At 26.2% G+C, this 22,389-nt stretch overlaps 2 pseudogenes; one reads left to right on the top strand and one right to left on the bottom strand.

Moving 5' to 3' along the window:
• LOC140674169 (acyl-CoA Delta-9 desaturase-like) overlaps nt 1-415 on the bottom strand; it is a 28,011-nt pseudogene extending 27,596 nt beyond the window's left edge.
• Nucleotides 416-9,101: 8,686 nt separating this feature from the next.
• On the top strand, nt 9,102-15,888 carry LOC140673884 (fatty acyl-CoA reductase 1-like; annotated as a pseudogene).
• Nucleotides 15,889-22,389: the final 6,501 nt, after the last annotated feature.

Raw genomic sequence — 22,389 nt, 5'->3', positions numbered from 1 at the left:
ATAATAATCCCGCGAGGCAATTCTCCGAGGTTTCCAGACCGAGGGAGGTATGCAGTTAGATTGAGGGGTTAAGTCTGTATTAGTAAAATGAGTATAATATATACCTGTTTGTAATAAAGTTATTTACCGCTAGTTTGTGTATAATGGTGGTGACTCAGAGAAAGCTTACAGGATATGCATTCCGTTTGTGTGTTGTTGAATCTATGGTATATATATCGTGCAACTGATGTTTAACGTGTGGTTATGCCGATGGTACAGATGGTAATGAACTCAAGGGCGAAAAATATATTTAAGATGGAAAGAGTTAGATAGGTGACGTTAGATCTTAGGCAGTTTGTTTATTATATCATCGTAAATAGCTGGCAAACATTCTATATCTGTTTGTAAATTTATGCTGTTTATTTGTCGTTTGATGTATAACATTTCAGATATCAGTCTTTTTGTGTAATAGAGCTCATTGTCTAATATTTGTGCATTGTCCTAATCAAAGTCATGATATGTATGTTAGGCGGTGGTCAGTGATCACTGATTTGTTGTTATTGGGCTTCATTATGTTGGTCTTATGTTCTTTTATCCTAGTATTCAACTTTCTGCCCGTTTGACCAACATGAGAAGCGTCGCAATTTAGACAATTAATTTTGTATACCACATTTGTTTTCATGGGAATAGGGATAGGATCTTTGTGTGTCTTAATAAATTTGTGGTTTTTGTTTATACTGTAGTAGGCTAATTTGATGTCGACATCTTTTAAAGCATTTTTTATTTTATCAGTTACTGTATGCAAATATGGAATTGTAAAGTATGAGTTATTATTGAGTGTTTGTGATTTTCTGTCGGATAATCTATTGTTAATTAAAAACTTTATACGGTTGTTAATTGTTTTGAATATAAAATCGGTTGGATAGGAGTTGTCCAGTAAAATCTTTATTATAAATTGGATATTCTTTTCATGGAACATGGGATGTGATAATAAGAATATTCTATCAATTAAGCCTATTATAGTGCCTCTTTTTTGGTTGTTAGGATGTTGGGAATGGAAATTGATACATCTACCCGAGAACGTGTTCTTATGGTATCAGTCAAATATTAGATGGTTATTAGTTAAAAGAGAGTGAGGTGTAAAGGTTAATCTTGTTGTGGTCATTTTTTTCCACAGTGAACTGTGCTCTATACTATGGAAAGAATTAAAAATTGTCAATGTCTGGTCAATAAATTTTGGAAGTACCGATATTAATATGTCGTCTACGTATCTGAAGTAAATGGAAGAGGTAAAATTCAATAACGTCAATGCTTTCTCCTCTATGTCTTGTAGGACTATGTCGGCGATGATCGAAGAGAGTGGGGAGCCCATTGGTGTGCCAAAAGGTTGTTGATAAAATTTGTTATTGAAGACAAAGTATGTAGAGTTTAAGACTAGGTATATTGCTGTTAAAAATTCTGGTTCTGGGATGTTGCAATTATTTGTGATATATTGCCATCTCTTTGATATGCTTTCTACTGCTAAATTGATTGGGATGTTAGTGAACAGTGAAATTACATCTAACCAATGTCACCTATCTAACTCTTTCCATCTTAAATGTATTTTTCGCCCTTGAGCTCATTACCATCTGTACCATCGGCATAACCACACGTTAAACATCAGTTGCGCGATATATATACCATAGATTCAACAACACACAAACGGAATGCATATCCTGTAAGCTTTCTCTGAGTCACCACCATTATACACAAACTAGCGGTAAATAACTTTATTACAAACAGGTATATATTATACTCATTTTACTAATACAGACTTAACCCCTCAATCTAACTGCATACCTCCCTCGGTCTGGAAACCTCGGAGAATTGCCTCGCGGGATTATTATGCAAGCCGTACAATAAAAGAGCCGAACAAGTTGGATCGTTTTATATATATGTAATTTATACAACTAACATGCGACAAATATGTACAGCGGTTCTAAGGCATTGATCCATTTAATCATGCGAATACGATCACGATTTTTAGTTCACACATTGCTTACGCCTTTATTATGCGATGTTTTCTCAGTAATTTCGTTTTTATCTATTTATAATTCAATTATTTGTTTTATATATTATGCTGAAGAGGATTCAAAACATGAATCGAAACGTTCAGATTTTTATTATAATTTCCGTCATTTTATAGAATGTTACTAATGTATTTAATGTCAATATACCTGCGACACATCACCTATATATAAAAAACTTATAATTTTGATTCACATCTCTTTGCTCCTATTGCCTCTTTCTTACTTACTTATTTATATTTAATAATTCGGAGCTCTTTCAATAATCTTATTAATAATGTAATTAACAAAAAAATAAATAAATAGAGCAAATGAATAAAATTGATACGTATTTAATGTAAGAAAAAAAATTTGTAATCTGTATTTTTATGCGTACAATAATAACGGCAATATATATATATATGTATATACATATCTCGCATTATTGACTTGGCATTAATAATCCCCCTCCTCGTTCTCCATTATAATTATATTACTGTTGCATTCGTTTACGAAAGAAGTCACTTATCTTACACGATATACGCAATAAATATATGAATGGAGGAATTTGCTTCTTTGAACTTTAGACATATCATCATCATCTGATAGCTTCTACGTCATTTTCTGTATACACAATTTGTTGTGCTTATTCGTGTTGTCATCTCTTATCGAAGACAAAGTACTGTGACTCTTGTTTCAAATATTCAATTATTAAGTCATTCGTAAGATTCGATGAAAGCCTCTGTGTGCGTGTGTGTGTGTGTGTGTGTGTGTGTGTGTGTGTGTGTGTGTGTGTATGAGGAAATTTCCAACAACGCGAGGTCAATAATGAGAGATATGTATATATATGTATATATATATATATATATATATATATATATATATATATATATATATATATATATATATGTATGTATGTATCTATATACAATTATTCTCCACAAAACTTCTAGAACTCTCCAAACATTAAAAATACAATGTCGATACATAAGTTAAAAGTTATACGTTTCTAATAATGTCTAATAATGATTTGCGGATGAATTAGTCGACCTATTGCCGTTATTAATGTACGCACAAATTACATATGCATGATGGAACTTTTCGCTGCGTCAAAAGTCACGGCGTATTCCGAGAATAATATATTATATACGTCTTCATAATTAGTCAATTTTAATATACAATTAAATGTAATACTATTAATTCTGATAAAAACAAATAATTTGTATGCAGCAAAGCTGGAATATTTTATTATTATTTGTAAGTTATTGACAGTTGTATAGAAAAACAAATTATATTTAGATATTGTAATTTTATAATAAAAAAGCTTTTCTACAATTATACAAATTTTAAGATATTTTTTTGTATGCCTTATAATACATTCGAATTTTTAGTTGTGATACTGCGTATAATTAATTTCATCTTTGAATATTTTTTGAATGTTTATAATTAAAGAAATTCTATGTTATTACGTCAGCTATTATAAACAACGCTTAGCATGCAAATTTTATGTCGAATATTTAATTAAATGCCCTTTCTATAAAACAAAAATTTTTAAAGTACAGTCGCACCTCTTATTCTACGACATTTTTGGTCCGTAATCTTCCCCTTAAACCTCTGATCCTACGACAAAAATTTAAGAGTGGGGGTATAATTCCCCTTTCGCGGTCGTAGCATAAGAAAATTTTTTATCGTAGGATAAGAGGTTTCGTGGCATAAGAGGTTCATAAGATAATAATTCCGACTGTAATAGATAACAGACGTATCGAAATTGTTTAAAAATGTGATTCTCTTAATTCTGCTAATTTTAACCGTAGAGCCGTATTTAATTATACTGATAAAAGTCTCGGAATTCTGAATACAACTCTTTAAAATTTTACGAGGAAAGAAACTGAAATTTTATTTGAACTATTAGGCAAACTAATTAAATTATTTACTAAATTCATATAACATACAACAATAAAATATGACAATTGTACGTGCATGGTTAACATTTATAACATTTGAGCATCAGATTATAATTTTTATTGTAAATCTGGATTTAATTACTTAATTGCATACCATAATTAATTAATTATGAAGAGATATCGTAATATAGTATACTAAGAATATGACTTCTAATGCAGCAAAATTTCCGTCACACATATGTATGTAATTCGTGCGTACAATAATACCGATAATAGGCCGATGAGTTCATCCGCGAATCATTATTAGAAAAGAAAAACTTACTAATTCTTAGCCTTTACATAATCGATTGCTTTAGACAAAGTTTTGTTCGATATTTTACAGATATTTGTGATCTTATTATGTTTATATTTTAATCTGCGTAAATCTTGACAATATCTCTATATTTAAATTTTCTACATGACATATATGTATAGTATATTCGATTAATTATACGAATAATTCCGAAAGTTGTTTAAAAGTTCTGATACAGCAAGAGGAAGGATAACGATAAGTGCCTAAATCGATCACAGTTACTTTTGTTTTATTTTTCTTATAAAAATTGATAGTATTATACTAGTAACATTAATAAATGTATAAATTATATTGTGCGTATAAAATATATATACTTTATTTAGCATCCATTGTAATCACAATGTAATGACGTCGTAGATAATATTTTTTTATACATGGCAGAAACTTACGTTGCAATTTATAAGAAAAATGCTAAACATTACAATATTAATATAAGATCAACACAACAAATTATAGCACAGAATATGGTATTGTATTATCTGTATCAAAGTATAATGAGTTATGACGAAAAAATAAAGTTTAATAAATGAAGTAGAGTTGCATACAAAAGATTTCCTTTTTTAAGCCTTATAACTTTTGCCTAAAGCATTTTTTTCTAAAATAAACTTTTTATGAGATATTCGATCATTTCTAAAGTTTGTGTAAAATATTGAATGGCTACACGTGATAAATATAATATTTTTATTATTATATCGGGAAGACGATTATTTCAACAATATTGTTGTGGAAGAAATATTTTATAATTTATAATTAATTATGACATAATTATATAATTGTATAATTAATTATTACATAATTGTATAGTTCTGTTAAAATCATAAAAAACATAATACAATAGTTTGCTTCAATGTATTATATTACTTTACGATGGATTAGTGACAAGGTAGAACTGCACAATAATTTAGACTCAGCGAAATTAAAGAAAACTATGTCTGATGTTTTCCCTAAACAGTTGAAAAAGTAGACAAAAGTAGCCATGCACGCATCCGCACGCACGATGCACTCCGCACGCATGCACGATGTCTAACGTTTTTTCTCTTTTTTTCGCACTGTATTCTCGCGATTCAAAGTGCGCGATCTTTTACGTTTTTTTAGATTTCTAATAGAGGTTATTTCATCTAACATTAACAGATTATAACGCACAATGCGTTGAATTAAAATATAGAAAAATTAAATAGTCGCAAAGATATATCCGGTATGTCTGAATGCTAATTTAATTTAATTTTCTTATCTAAATAATTCTAACAATAAGCTATAGACTCATACATGTGTGTGCACATTTTACACATCTTTTCACTAAAAATATAATTAAAATATATAAATCATATAAATTTATTATGAAAAAAAAGAATTAAAAGCCTAATAAAAAAATCATAAACAAACATACACGACATGCATATTAATGTTAATATTTTCAATTAATTTTATTTATTTGGGTTATGTTGATTAATTCTTTTACAAGAGAATTGTGATAAAAAGAAGATAAGAAGATAATAAGTTTATATTGAAAAATTACATCTTAACAAAAGTTAATATTTAACTGAAATTACTTTAATTAAATAATGAAAAATTTAATGTTATAAAAAAAAATTACAGTTAGTAAAACTTTATAATTATGCAATCTTAATATTAAATTAACGATGTAAAGGATATTATTAATTTTAAATAATATATTTTTAATATGTCTTTTTTATATTTATATACAATTTTTTATATTTATATGCAATTTTTTTTTATAAAGTAGAAAGACTTTTTCACAGATTGTTGATATATTGCACAGCATAATAATTAATAGTGACCTTAATTTTTATGTAATTTTGAAAATTTGGTTAGATTTTAAAGAAGAGATATAAGGGGGTGCTAATTTTCAAATGGCAACAATTTTTCACCCAAAGTAGGATTTTTAAAAAATATGCAAAAATAAAAAAACAGCGTCACTTTGAAAATAAGTATTAATTTTTCGGCTATTTTTTTTGTCTTCAAAGGGCTGTAGAATTTCAAAAATCCAAACTCATATATTCTAAGAATCTTTTTGAATTTTTTGATTCACATAAGCAGAATGTAATTGTGCGCACCGTGCAACTACTTTTTTTGTTATGGGTTGAGAAGAACTGCTACATGCAACTTAATTCTTGGAATTTTTAAATAAAAAAATTTTTATAAATACTTAAAAAGTTGCTTAACAAACAGAAAAAACTTTTATTTTAATTGATCTTATGCGTTCCTTATATAAAAAATTTGCAAAGAAAAGCCTAAAAATCAGGCCTCTAGACCGAATTCCCCCCGTAAGCGAGCTCGTACATCTGATGACAATTGATGACTGCTGCACCTGCTATAATATCTCACGATCATTTCTTATTTGTGCGCAATAATAAATAATTTTTTACAAGTAATCATTCTCTTTTAAATATACCCATGTAATATTATATTATTTTTAAAATCATTATTTAATTATTACGAATAAAAGTTTACTTTCTATCGATCAAATGCATTTTTCTTGAAAACAGTTAGTTTTAATGAAATAAAACTAGAATATCTTTTTCTTAGAGATGTAAAGAATCTAAAAACATAACTTAAAAATAAAAACCCCATCGGCTTTAAAGTTTTGTAAGTTAAAAGACTTACAGATGATCAGACTCTGGTTCTCCGAGATGATATTAAAAAATCTATCACACTATTTTAAAGATCTCCACTTAATAATAAAAAAGTTCTTATACATTATTAAGATCTACAAAGTAATATAAAAGTTATTTAAGAAAAATTATTCTCAAATTTAAATTTTAACGACAAATATCTCGGTAGAAATGCATCATAGAAACAAATTTTATAGAAACTTATGGGGTTATTTTTACCTGCTCTACATGCTCACGAGAGATTGCCCACCTTTGCCAAGATACCCAGTATATATATATATATAAGATATGGGGCAATTTTAATTATATAAAGGTTAGGATTAAATAAATTTTTCCTTTCTAATAATGATTTGCAGATGAACCAGTCGATTATTCTATTACTGCTGCAATTATATTATGCAGAAATTATGCATGTGTGACGGGAATTTTTGCTACATCACATGTCACGGCATATTTTGGGAATATATTACCTTGTCTCTTCATAATTAGTCAATTATATAATTCAGAAATTTAATGTATTATTACAATAAAAACTGTAATCAGCTGATGCTAAAATGTTATAAATGCTAATCATTTTATCAATATACACACACACATAAACACACACTATTAAATTTTTGAGATATTAAAATATCATATACGTTTTGAGGTATTATATAATTCACAATTAGTTCTTTTATAACGGTATTATGTTATATCGAATTCATGATTCTTTTCTTTCACTCAATGTGCCACGCGATACTATAAAATCTATAAATTTTAAAAAATAAACCAAATAAGAAAAAATTATATTGAACTACACAGTAATTTTGTTTCTAAAAGAATCACTGTTCCCATGACTTCAACGGAAATTGACTGTCAGATTTCTCTTGGTTTGTTTCTTAAAATTTATGAATTTATAATGTGTGTGTTTATTGACTAAATTAAAATACTCTAATTTATATTCATAAAAAAAATAAATAATTTGCATCCTTTAGCAAATCTTGTCTTGAAAATTTCATTATTATAAGTTATTGACAGATATTTAAAGAAAAACAAATGAGATTTACAAATATAAATTTTCTTCCTATAATAATAATAAATATATTTTAATTTTATAATAAGAAAACTCTTCTACAATTATACAAAATCATTAAGATATTTTTTTGTGTGCTTTAGCAATACCTTCTACAATCAAATTTTCAGTTTTGACTACTGCATATATTTAATTTCATCTTTGAATATTTTCTAAATGTTAGTATGTAATTAAAGAAATTGTATATTATTATGTCAGCTATTACAATACAACGCTTAGAATATAATTTTATCTCAAATATTTAAATGCCCTCTTCAAGCCCGGAATTTTTCAAATAATAGATTAAAGACACACCAAAATTTCAAAATTGTTTAAAAATATAATTTTCCTAAATATGCATTAATTTTGACCGTTGAACGTATTTGATACAGTGATAAATGTCACGGAAATCTGAATAAATTTTTGTAAAATTTTACGAGAGAAAGAAACATAAATCTTATTTGAACTATATATTAGGCAAACTAATTAAATTATTTGTCAAATTTATACAACATACAACTAGAAGATGACAGTTGTGCGTTTATAATTAGCATTTATAGCATTTAAGCATCAGATTATAATATTTTTATTGTAGTTTTATATTTAATTACTCAATGACATACCCTTGATTAATTATGAAGAAACATGGTAATATGTTATTCTAAAAATATGACTCACTTCCGTTACATATACATTATATATATGTATGTAATAATTCGTGTGCATGTTGTAAATTACATAAGTATTTTAAATATTACAATGTCTGGGTATCTATTTATCATTTTCATTATTATTTTTACTTTTCAGTTATATGTGCATAAGTATTTTATTCAACTTAATTTGTGAATATATTCATTATTATTTATAATAAAATTGTTTAAATACAATTGATTATATCCAATTCTTCATAGAATTACATATTGCACATATTGAATAAACTGCAAAATAACTTTATATCCATTAGTTATTGATCTACTAACAATCGTCTAGGCATATATTACTGCATTACATAGATTTGCTCTTTCAACCTTTATCTGTAGAATTTCCGTTTCATTAATATGTATAGTGGTTACATCCGCTTAGCAAACAGTTAGATTTTAATTCAATAGCATGCGTTATTGATGGCCGATCTCATTCACAGTTTATTATTTTCCAATTGAACTCCTACTAGTTAATAACGGTATCGACAGAAGGAGACGATAATATTTTCGAGTGCACTTGTACATATTTTTGGCTATTGTTTGATTATTGTCGTCATATTGTTGTTATTATTTTAATAACGGTGGACAAGATTACAATGGACTCAGCTGACTCGATTCCAAAGTTTTATGCTGGACAAAGTATATTTTTAACAGGCGCGACAGGATTTCTGGGTAGAATATATATGGAAAAGATACTGCGATCTTGTCCAGATGTTCGCGAAGTGTTTATATTAATGCGTTCGAAAACAGGAATAGACATTAACGAAAGGCTCGAAAAAATATTAAACTTATCGGTAAGTTAATTACATAAATATTTTCTTCTTTACAATATCATATATTTTTTAAACTGCTATAACATGTAAATGGGAAAGTTTTCGTAAAAACTTGTATTATACATTCATATAGATTTTTAATATTTTTTTATTTTTATAAAAAGCTAATTATAAAGTTTGATAAAAGTGTATGAGATAAACATGTAAAAACAAAATATTATAAATAATCATAATTTTCAACTTTTTTTGCAAATTATCTTTAAAAATTGTGCCAATTATTACAATAAATACGTTACATAATTAATATATTTTTTTTTAGTTATACGATAAACTGCGAGAAGAACAACCTTTCAATTTTACAAAATTAATTCCGATTTCTGGTGATGCTAGCAAGGAGAATTTAGGTTTGTCAGCTACTGACTGGCAAATGCTAGCTGAGAGAGTGACTATAATAATCCATGCATCGGCGAGTATGAAATTTAACGACAGTTTAAAGTACGCCATCTTTACTAATACTAGATCAACGAGAGATATTTGTATTCTAGCCCAAAATATGAAGAATTTAATAGTAAGTATAAACCGATATTGCATTTACATATATATGTAAATAAATTACTATGTTCCATATTGCGTGTGGTATTTTATATTGTGCATTTTTTAGAAATTTATAATCTTTTATCTTGTGCACTCCAAATATCTTTTGTTTTATCAAACAATGTTTTAGATAAAATTGTTTAGTTCGAAAAGAGAAAAAGATAGGAGTATCAGTTTGAGACTTTGTTGTATCAAGGTCAATTTAGATTTTTTAATAGTTTTAATTTTAATTTCATAAATATATGTCTATTTTTCTTTGTAACTTTTTATTTATTTAAAAAAGTGACTTTAGGACTAATTGTATTTATTTAAGGCACTAGTGTATGTCAGTACAGCATACACGCATTTAAATCATTCTGTCATTGAAGAAAAAATTTACCCAGCCGTAGCCGATTGACGGAAAATGATCGAAGTGGCCGAAAAGATGGATGAACATGTCATAAATGTCTGTACAGCTAAGTAAGCATAACAAAATCATATTAAACATATTATATATGTTTGTAAATTTCAAGTATATATAGGATGCGCACAATTAAAGACAAATATAATACCAGTTTTTCTTTCATTTATGGAGTAATGTTATAATTGTCAGGCTGTATTAATTTTTTATATAATTTTGAAATATGTACAGATGTTTGGATTTCTTGCCTAATACATACGTATTCTCGAAGAATTTAGCTGAGGCTGTAATAGCGGAATATTCTTCATCGTTGCCTTGTGCAATTATAAGACCTTCTATAGGTATGTTACTCTCTTTTCTTTCTTGAAATGTTAGATATAAGTTCTTATTTATCTCTTATGAAATGAATCTTACGAAGGAATCTCGCGAACCCAAAATTCTGATTTTGTTAAAACTTTCCTTACAGCACGAAATATTGTTAAAATATTGCATAAATATTTCAATATTTTACATATTACAAATATTGCAGCAATATTGTGCTAATATTATAAATTTAATATTTTATTTCAGATATTGCTGCTATATTATAATGCAATCACATATTTTTCGCTAGTTTGATCGCTTACTGTTATGTGACGCACTATGCCTTACCTATTCCGTATTCAAGTTTTTTCAAGAGAATATCTAAAGCCTACAAACACATCGAATAAAATATATTTCTCTATCAGCTTCATTTCTATTTAATACAATCCTACCGCAGAGAATTCGGATATTAAACTAATGGTTACAAAAACGGACAAATAAATATTATGCATACAAAAAATATTTTGCAATATTTTGCAAATATCATATTCACATTATAAAAATACACATGCAATAAGATTTGAAATATATCAATATTATTATAAAAATACTGCATAATATAGATTTTTGGCAGCATATCTATATTGTGACAAGCTTTCAGAAATATTGCATACAATATCCCAATCTTGCAAAATAATATTCCATCAATATATCGTGCTGTAGGGGTTTGCATACATGTAGGGGGATAAATAGATGAATTTAGTAATTTTCATTTTTGTTGCACAAAAACGATTCTATAGGGTGAAACTATCTTTCATATGCAGAAGGCTTTTTGTTCTTCTTGATATATGTATACATATATATATGTATACATATATATATTTCGAAAATTACTTAAAATATCAAAAAATGCTTTACACAAAAGCTCCATATAAAGATATTTCTATTAAACTGTTATAATAAAAAAATTTTTACAAATATTTAAATTAAAACATAAAGTTTTTAAGAATAGCTTTGTGAAAAAAAATATAAATTAAAAAACAATTTTTTCGAAAATTTTATTAATGTGGTTAAATAGAGATATTTTTATCATTAAAAACTTTTTTACAAAACATTTTTCAATATCTCGAATAGTTTTCAAGATATATCGAAAAAGTAAAAAAACCTGTATATGGATGGACTCATTGTTAGAAATGTTTTTGAACAGCAACTAAAAATTTCTAAAATTTATCTATTTATTCCTGCCTCACTACTATTTTTTCTTTTTTATAGAATTTTAAAAAAAATTAAATATTATATTTATATTAAAAGATATTCTTTTATATTCTTACTCATAGTACATAATTGTTTTAACATATTGTATTAGGGACGTACTGTCATCACATATAAATAAATAAATAAATTAGCTTAACAATTTAAAACTGAAAACTAAATTAAAACAAATTGAGCAAATATTTATAAGCTTTGTAGTCCTTTTCCCATTTTGTATTAAGAACAAATAAAAAATATCACTAAAATAAACAAATAAATAATCTACCAATAATTATCTAATAAATATGATTCATATTTTAGTGCAAAATACTTATGATGATCCAGTTCCAGGGTGGATAGATAACTATAATGGTATAATAGGGATATTAGTTGGTACTGGAAAAGGAGTATTACGAGTATTGCAGACTAATGAACATATTTGTTTAAATGTAATCCCAGTAGATTTTGTCATAAAATGTATAATAGTCACAACTTGGCAGCTTGGATTGTCAATGTATGAATATTAAATATTAATACATATTTAAATATGCATGTTCAATGGCATTAAGTTAAAACATATACGAAAAAAAGCTTTTTTTTTTTATTTAAAACTCAACATTTTTGCGGAACCATACACATTATATTCAATTTTTTGTTAATCTTACGTGCTATTGAAAAATTTAGAGTTAGCAGAAAAATTTTCAAATATGAATTTAAATACAACTTATCGTATACATATAACTAAATTGACAATATTTAATAATTTTTTAATAATAATATACATAATTAACGTCAGTTTTGTTTACATTTTCGATATATGATTTATAAAAACTTGTTAATTTTTAATGTTTAATACTTTATAATATACTTTGTAACTCGCATAAAATTTTAAATTTTACAGTTACTGTAACTTTTTGTTACTTGAATCTTAATGCAATTTTTATGAAAGTTTATATAAGTAACAATTCCATTAATTTGTAATTTTATTTAGTAGCTGTACGCCAGGTTCTGCACCTTTGGTCATACATTGTACTTCTGATAAGAGACACTGCTTGATAGAAAAAACTAGAAAAATAGGTTATCAAATCGTAAAGGAGATACCTTTCGAAAACATAATTTGGACGCCTAATATAATATTTACCGATAATGCTACTCTATATTATATATTGACAATATTGTTGCATATCTTGCCAGCTATGTTGATAGATCTAATTTTAATACTTACGAAACATCAACCTATGTAAGTACCAACTAACTAATTATGTTATTGTCTTAGAATATACAGATCATTGATATTTCATTAGATACCACTATTTAATTAAATCGGGAAATATTCTCTTAAGGATGTTTAGTACCTATTTTTAAAAATATAAGAATTTAATAAAATTTGCACAGATTGTTTTAACACATGTTCAAAGACTTATAAAAGAACCTAAAGTTGATTCACTGAAGCAATCAAAACTTATAAAGATTTTAATTTGCAATGAATTTACCCGTCGATATTATTATGAATATAATTATTTTATCGATCTAATTATAAGTAAAAGTATTAATATAATTTAAAATATAATTATTTATATAAATAAGTATAAATATTATTATTTCTGCCCTTTTTAACCCTTAAATTGATACGATTACAGATTTTCTATCTTATAAAAAACCTGTGATTGTGTTGGTTTAAGAGCTAAAATAGATAGAAATAATAATAGGAATTTATTCAAAATTTGCAAAAGTAAAGTTTAAATATAGAAGAAATATAGAAGAAATATTTGATCACATATTTTTGGTTAAGTACTGACTAGTTCAAAAGATATTGAACATAATTTTCTCAATTTCGTCCTATTATCCGAAATGACATATTATTTATTGTAAAAACGTGACAACATAGTATTCAGCTGAGCCTTCTTTTGACATTTTAAATAACCTATCTTTTCATCTGAAGAAGCTTTCTCGGAGAAATGACAAATTATTAAATTTATCAAAGAAATAGTTAAAAATCTTCTATATTTTGTCATTATTCACTATTATAATTTTTATTCTGACATCTTAAATTACTCTGTACGAGTAAATTCTTTTATTTTTACAATTCAAATTTTGTGCTGTAATGTTGAAATCGGAGTACCGTCAATGATAAAAGTTTCTCATTATAATTTAAGAAACACGAAAATTCCCCGAAAAAAAGCAACAGAAGTTGGAAAATACATTTCTACACTCTAGCTATGAATAAATAATAAGATTTTATGCAATCTTTATAATAATTATATATTAAGATATAAAAAAAAGTATATATTCGTCAATTTCGGCGACTTTTTACTTCGATTGTAGGTGTCTTAGAATATACAGATCATTAATATTCCATTAGATTCTAAGACTAAACATCCTTAATGCTCTATCACATCTTTATAAAATTATATATCTCTTTTTAAAGATGTAATCTTAATCTTTTTATATTTCCGGATTCAATAGAGTATAGCTGATATTATTACTAATAAATCCATTTGTGTAAATGTATAATATGTAACATAGGCTTATAAGACTGCAAAGAAAAATATACGTAGCCAACAACGCTGTAAAGCATTTTATGTGTAATGAATGGCAATTTAAAATTATAAATTGGCTGAAATTGTATAATTCAATTCCACTTAAGGACAGGGAAACATTTTCATACGATATGAATGTTTGTGATATTGCAAAGTATTACAGGTAAAGATTTTTTTATTAATTTGACCTTCTAAATAATGTTTACATCGAATATGATGTTAAGCCATTAGATGTTTATTTTATGTAATGAAGAAATGGTGTGATTGGAACTAAATTATATCTCCTCAACGAGAACATGAATCGAATAGATGAACTCAGAGCGCGTCGTAAAAGGTGAGTATAAAATATATTTTAAACAGGATATATTATTATTATTTTTATGAGATGTATAAAGTTTTAAATTGGCTATTAGCGATAATAATAAGAGAGATTTAAAGATTAATTATTATCTTATCATATTAGGTAAAAAAATTTGGTTTCTATAAAAATAAAAAATTAACTTTAAAGCTTCCGAGTTAGTCGCCGAGAAACTCCGAGTTGACGGTGACGACAACCATAACTACGATAGGAATAAAAATCAAATCATTATTGCTTTTTCTTTTTATCTCGCATTGTCTGTTTCTTTTTTTTCTATTAGGCGTGAAAGTGACGTTTGAAGTGACGTCTTGACAACCAAATTATTCTTGCGTACCATTTTTAAATAAAAAGGTATTTCAATGGATCAACACTACAGATCGATTTAGCACACTTGTAAAATTGTCCGAAAACTAAACTTAGCAAGGAATATACCATGTGGAAGGAACATTCTCCACTTCTTTAGATAGCTGTCAAACCGTGTGTTTTCCCAGATAAATAAATTTATTTTGATACTGATTTTACGGCTATTTATTAACTGTCAAGGGAAAAGCTTAGTTTTCGGACAATTTTACAAGTATGAGCGAAAAGCAAACTAAGTAATGAGTTGAAGCAATCTGTAGTCTTGTTTCATCTTTTTAAAATATTTTTTCCAATATGGCCGCGGTGACTATTCGGGAGCCTTAAAAGAATTTTTAATTTGTTTTTGTAAAACAATTTGTTGTTGGATAAACATGATAAAAATAATCAATAATCATATTTGTAACATGTTTATTCTAAAATATTTCAGAATGGATCTGTTTGTTGTGACATTGAAAACTATCATCGTTACTGCAGCGCTGTGGCTGATGTATAAGTGGATCTATGTATAATATTTTCAGATTATATATGTCATATTATATATACAATTATATATTATATTATAATTATAATGTTAACAGTATATAATATTTGATGTCATATAAAGAGTTACGGAGAGAAAAATAATAATGTAATAAACAAAAAATAAATAAATAGAGCAAATGAATAAAATTGATACGTATTTGATGTAAGAAAAAAAATTTGTAATCTGTATTTTTATGCGTACAATAATAACGGCAATATATATATATATATATATATATATATATATATATATATATATATATATATATATATATATATATATATATACATATCTCGCATTATTGACCTCGCATTATTAATCCCCCTCCTTGTTCTCCATTATAATTATATTACTGTTGCATTCGTTTACGAAAAAAGTCACTTATTTTACACGATATACGCAGATAAATATATGAATGAAGGAACTTGCTTCTTTGAACTTTAGACATATCATCATCATCTGATAGCTTCTACGTCATTTTCTGTATACACAATTTGTTGTGCTCATTCGTGTTGTCATCTCTTATCGAAGACAAAGTACTGTGACTCTTGTTTCAAATATTCAATTAAGTCATTCGTAAGATTCGATGAAAGCCTCTGTGCGTGTGTGTGTGTGTGTGTGTGTGTGTGTGTGTGTGTGTGTGTGTGTGTGTGTGTGTGTGTGTGTGTGTGTGTGTGTGTGTGTGTGTGTATGAGAAAATTTCCAACAACGCGAGGTCAATAATGAGAGATATGTATATATATGTATATATATATATATATATATATATATATATATATATATATATGTATGTATGTATCTATATACAATTATTCTCCACAAAACTTCTAGAACTCTCCAAACATTAAAAATACGATGTCGATACATAAGTTAAAAGTTTCACGTTTCTAATAATGTCTAATAATGATATGCGGATAAACTAGTTGACCTATTGCCGTTATTTATGTACGCACAAATTATATATGCATGATGGAAATTTTTGCTGCGTCAAAAGTCACGGCGTATTCCGAGAATAATATATTATATACGTCTTCATAATTAGTCAATTTTAATATACAATTAAATGTAATACTATTAATTCTGATAAAAACAAGTAATTTGTATGCAGCAAAGCTGGAATATTTTATTATTATTTATAAGTTATTGACAGTTGTATAGAAAAACAAATTATATTTAGATATTGTAATTTTATAATAAAAAAGCTTTTCTACAATTATACAAATTTTAAGATATTTTTTTGTATGCCTTATAATACATTCGAATTTTTAGTTGTGATACTGCGTATAATTAATTTCATCTTTGAATATTTTTTGAATGTTTATAATTAAAGAAATTCTATGTTATTACGTCAGCTATTATAAACAACGCTTAGCATGCAAATTTTATGTCGAATATTTAATTAAATGCCCTTTCTATAAAACAAAAATTTTTAAAGTACAGTCGCACCTCTTATTCTACGACATTTTCGGACCGGAATCTTTCCCTTAAACGTCTGATCCTACGACAAAAATTTGAGAGTGGGGGTATAATTCCCCTTTCGCGGTCGTAGCATGAGAGGATTTTTTGTCGTAGGATAAGAGGTTTCGTGGCATAAGAGGTTCGTAAGATAATAATTCCGACTGTAATAAATAACAGACGTATCGAAATTGTTTAAAAATGTGATTCTCTTAATTCTGCTAATTTTAACCGTAGAGCCGTATTTAATTATACTGATAAAAGTCTCGGAATTCTGAATACAACTCTTTAAAATTTTACGAGGAAAGAAACTGAAATTTTATTTGAACTATTAGGTAAACTAATTAAATTATTTACTAAATTCATATTACATACAACAATAAAATATGACAGTTGTACGTGCATGGTTAACATTTATAACATTTAAGCATCAGATTATAATTTTTATTGTAATTCTAGATTTAATTACTTAATTGCATACCATAATTAATTAATTATGAAGAGATATCGTAATATAGTATACTAAGAATATGACTTCTAATGCAGCAAAATTTCCGTCACACATACATATGTATGTAATCCGTGCGTACAATAATACCGGTAATAGGTTGACTAGTTCATCCGCGAATCATTATTAGAAAAGAAAAATTTACTAATTCTTAGCCTTTACATAATCGATTGCTTTAGACAAAGTTTTGTTTGATATTTTACAGATATTTGTGATTTTATTATGTTTATATTTTAATCTGCGTAAATCTTTATGATATCTCTATATTTAAATTATCTATATAACATATATGTATAGTATATCCGATTAATTATACAAATAATTCCGAAAGTTATTTAAAAGTTCTGATATAGCAAAAGGAAGCATAAGGATAAGTGCCTAAATCGATCCCAGTTATTTTTGTAATATTTCTCTTATAAAAATTGATGGTATTATACTAGTAACATTAATAAATGTATAAATTATATTATGTGTATGAAATATATATACATTATTTAGCATCCACTGTAATGACAATGTAATGACGTCGTGGATATTTTTTTATTATAGATGGCAAAATCGCAGAAACTTACGTTGCAATTTATAATAAAAATGCTAAACATTAAAATATTAATATAAGATCAACACAACAAATTATAGCACAGAATATGGTATTGTATTATCTGTATCAAGGTTTAATGAGTTATGACGAAAAAATAAAGTTTAATAAATGAAGTAGAGTTGCATACAAAGAATTTCCCTTTTTAAGTCTTATAACTTTTGCCTAAAGTATTTTTTTTTTAAATAAACTTTTTAAGAGATATTCGACCATTTCTAAAGTTTGTGTAAAATATTGAATGGCTACACGTGATAAATTTAATATTTTTATTATTATATCGAAAAGACGATTATTTCAACAATATTGTTGTGAAAAAAATATTTTATAAGTAAGTAAGAAAAAGGCAATAGGAGCGAGAAGTAGTGAATCAAAATTATAAGTTTTTTATATAGGTGATGTGTTGTAGGTATATTGACATTAAGTACATTAGTAACATTCTATAAAATGACGGAAATTATAATAAAAATCTGAACGTTTCGATTCATGTTTTGAATTCTCTTTAGCATATTATATAAAATAAATAAATGAATTATAAATAGATAAAAACGAAATTAATGAGAAAACATCGCATAATAAAAGCGTAAGCAATGTGTGAAATAAAAATCGTAATCGTATTCGCATGATTAAATGGATCAATGCCTTAAAAACGCTGTACATATTTGTCGCATGTTAGTTGTATAAATTACATATATATAAAACGATCCAACTTGTTCGGCTCTTTTATTGTACGGCTTGCATAATAATCCCGCGAGGCAATTCTCCGAGGTTTCCAGACCGAGGAAAGTATGCAGTTAGATTGAGGGGTTAAGTCTGTATTAATAAAATGAGTATAATAAATACCTGTTTGTAATAAAGTTATTTACCGCTAGTTTGTGTATAATGGTAGTGACTTAGAAAAAGCTTACAGGATATGCATTCCGTTTGTGTGTGTTGAATCTATGGTATATATATATCGTGCAACTGATGTATAACGTGTGGTTATGCCGATGGTACAGATGGTAATGAGCTCAAGGGCGAAAAATACATTTAAGATGGAAAGAGTTAGATAGGTGACATTAGATCTTAGGCAGTTTGTTTATTATATCATCGTAAATAGCTGGCAAACATTCTATATCTGTTTGTAGATTTATGCTATTTATTTGTCGTTTGATGTACAACATTTCAGATATCAGTCTTTTTGTGTAATAGGGCTCATTGTCTTTAGATTTCTAATAGAGGTTACCTCATCTAACATTAACAGATTATAACGCACAATGCGTTGAATTAAAATATGGAAAGGTTAAATAGTCGCAAAGGTATATCCGGTATGTCTGAATGCTAATTTAATTTAATTTTCTTATCTAAATAATTCTAACAATAAGCTATAGACTCATACATGTGTGTGCACATTTTACATATCTTTTCACTAAATATATAATCAAAATATATAAATCATATAAATTTATCATGAAAAAAAAGAATTAAAAGCTTAACAAAAAATCATAAACAAACATACACGACATACATATTAATGTTAATATTTTCAATTTATTTTTATTATTTGGTTATGTTGATTAATTCTTTTACAAAAGAATTGTGATAAAAAGAAGATAAGAAGATAATAAGTTTATATTGAAAAATTACATCTTAACAAAAGTTAATTTAACTGAAATTAATTTAATTAAAGAATGAAAAATTTAATGTTATAAAAAAAATTACAGTTAGTAAAACTTTATAATTCTGCAATCTTAATATTAAATTAACGATGTAAAGGATATTATTAATTTTAAATAATATATTTTTAATATGTCTTTTTTATATTTATATACAATTTTTTATATTTATATGCAATTTTTTTTTATAAAGTAGAAAGACTTTTTCACAGATTGTTGATATATTGCACAGCATAATAATTAATAGTGACCTTAATTTTTATGTAATTTTGAAAATTTGGTTAGATTTTAAAGAAGAGATATAAAGGGGTGCTAATTTTCAAATGGCAACAATTTTTCACCCAAAGTAGGATTTTTAAAAAATATGCAAAAATAAAAAAACGGCGTCACTTTGAAAATAAGTATTAATTTTTCGGCTATTTTTTTTGTCTTCAAAGGGCTGTAGAATTTCAAAAATCCAAACTCATATATTCTAAGAATCTTTTTGAATTTTTTGATTCAGATAAGCAGAATGTAATTGTGCGCACCGTGCAACTACTTTTTTTGTTATGGGTTGAGAAGAACTGTTACATGCAGCTTAATTCTTGGAATTTTTAAATAAAAAAATTTTTATAAATACTTAAAAAGTTGCTTAACAAACAGAAAAAACTTTTATTTTAATTGATCTTATGCGTTCCTTATATAAAAAAATTGCAAAGAAAAGTCTAAAAATCAGGCCTCTAGACCGAATTCCCCCCGTAAGCGAGCTCGTACATCTGATGACAATTGATGACTGCTGCACCTGCTATAATATCTCACGATTATTTCTTATTTGTGCGCAATAATAAATAATTTTTTACAAATAATCATTCTCTTTTAAATATACCCATGTAATTTTATATTATTTTTAAAATCATTATTTAATTATTACGAATAAAAGTTTACTTTCTATCGATCAAATGCATTTTTCTTGAAAACAGTTAGTTTTAATGAAATAAAACTAGAATATCTTTTTCTTAGAGATGTGAAGAATCTATAAACATAACTCAAAAATAAGAAACCCATCGGCTTTAAAGTTTTGTAAGTTAAGAGACTTACAGATGATCAGACTCTGGTTCTCCGAGATGATATTAAAAAATCTATCACACTATTTTAAAGATCTCCACTTAATAATAAAAAAGTTATTATACATTATTAAGATCTGCAAAGTAATATAAAAGTTATTTAAAAAAATTATTCTCAAATTTAAATTTTAACGACAAATATCTCGGTAGAAATGCATCATAGAAACAAATTTTATAAAAACTTATGGGGTTATTTTTATCTGCTCTACATGCTCACGAGAGATTGCCCACCTTTGCCAAAATACCCTGTATATATATATATATATATATATAAGATATCGGGCAATTAAAATTATATAAAGGATAAGGATTAAATAAATTTTTCCTTTCTAATAATGATTTGCGGATGAACCAGTCGATTATTCTATTACTGCTGCAATTATATTACGCAGAAATTATGCATGTATGACGGGAATTATTGATGCATCATACGTCACGGTATATTTTGGGAATATATTACCTTGTCTCTTTATAATTAGTCAATTATATAATTCAGTAATTTAATGTATTATTACAATAAAAATTGTAATCAGCTGATGCTAAAATGTTATAAATGCTAATCATTTTATCAATATACACACACACATACACACACACTTTTAAATTTTTGAGATATTAAAATATCATATACGTTTTGAGATATTATATAATTCACAATTAGTTCTTTTATAACGGTATTATGTTATATCGAATTCATGATTCTTTTCTTTCACTCAATGTGCTACGCGATACTATAAAATCTATAAATTTTAAAAAATAAACCAAATAAGAAAAAATTATATTGAACTACACAGTAATTTTGTTTCTAAAGGAATCACTGTTCCCATGACTTCAACGGAAATTGACTGTCAGATTTCTCTTGGTTTGTTTCTTAAAATTTATGAATTTATAATGTGTGTGTTTATTGACTAAATTAAAATACTCTAATTTATATTCATAAAAAAATTAAATAATTTGCATCCTTTAGCAAATCTTGTCTTGAATATTTCTTATATATTAAGTTATTGACAGATATTTAAAGGAAAACAAATGAGATTTACATAATATTAATATAAACTTTCTTCCTATAATAATAATAAATATATTTTATTATTATAATAAGAAAACTTTTCTACAATTATACAAAATCATTAAGATATTTTTTTTGTGTGCTTTAGCAATACCTTCTACAATCAAATTTTCAATTTTGACTACTGCATATTTAATTTCATCTTTGAATATTTTCTAAATGTTAGTATGTAATTAAAGAAATTGTATATTATTACGTCAGTTATTACAATACAACGCTTAGAATTTAATTTTA

Source organism: Anoplolepis gracilipes, chromosome 15 (genome assembly GCF_047496725.1).
Source record: "Anoplolepis gracilipes chromosome 15, ASM4749672v1, whole genome shotgun sequence".
NCBI lineage: Eukaryota > Metazoa > Arthropoda > Insecta > Hymenoptera > Formicidae > Anoplolepis > Anoplolepis gracilipes.
The sequence above is the reverse complement of the archived record's forward strand: the minus strand, read 5'-3'. Positions and strand labels throughout refer to the sequence as shown.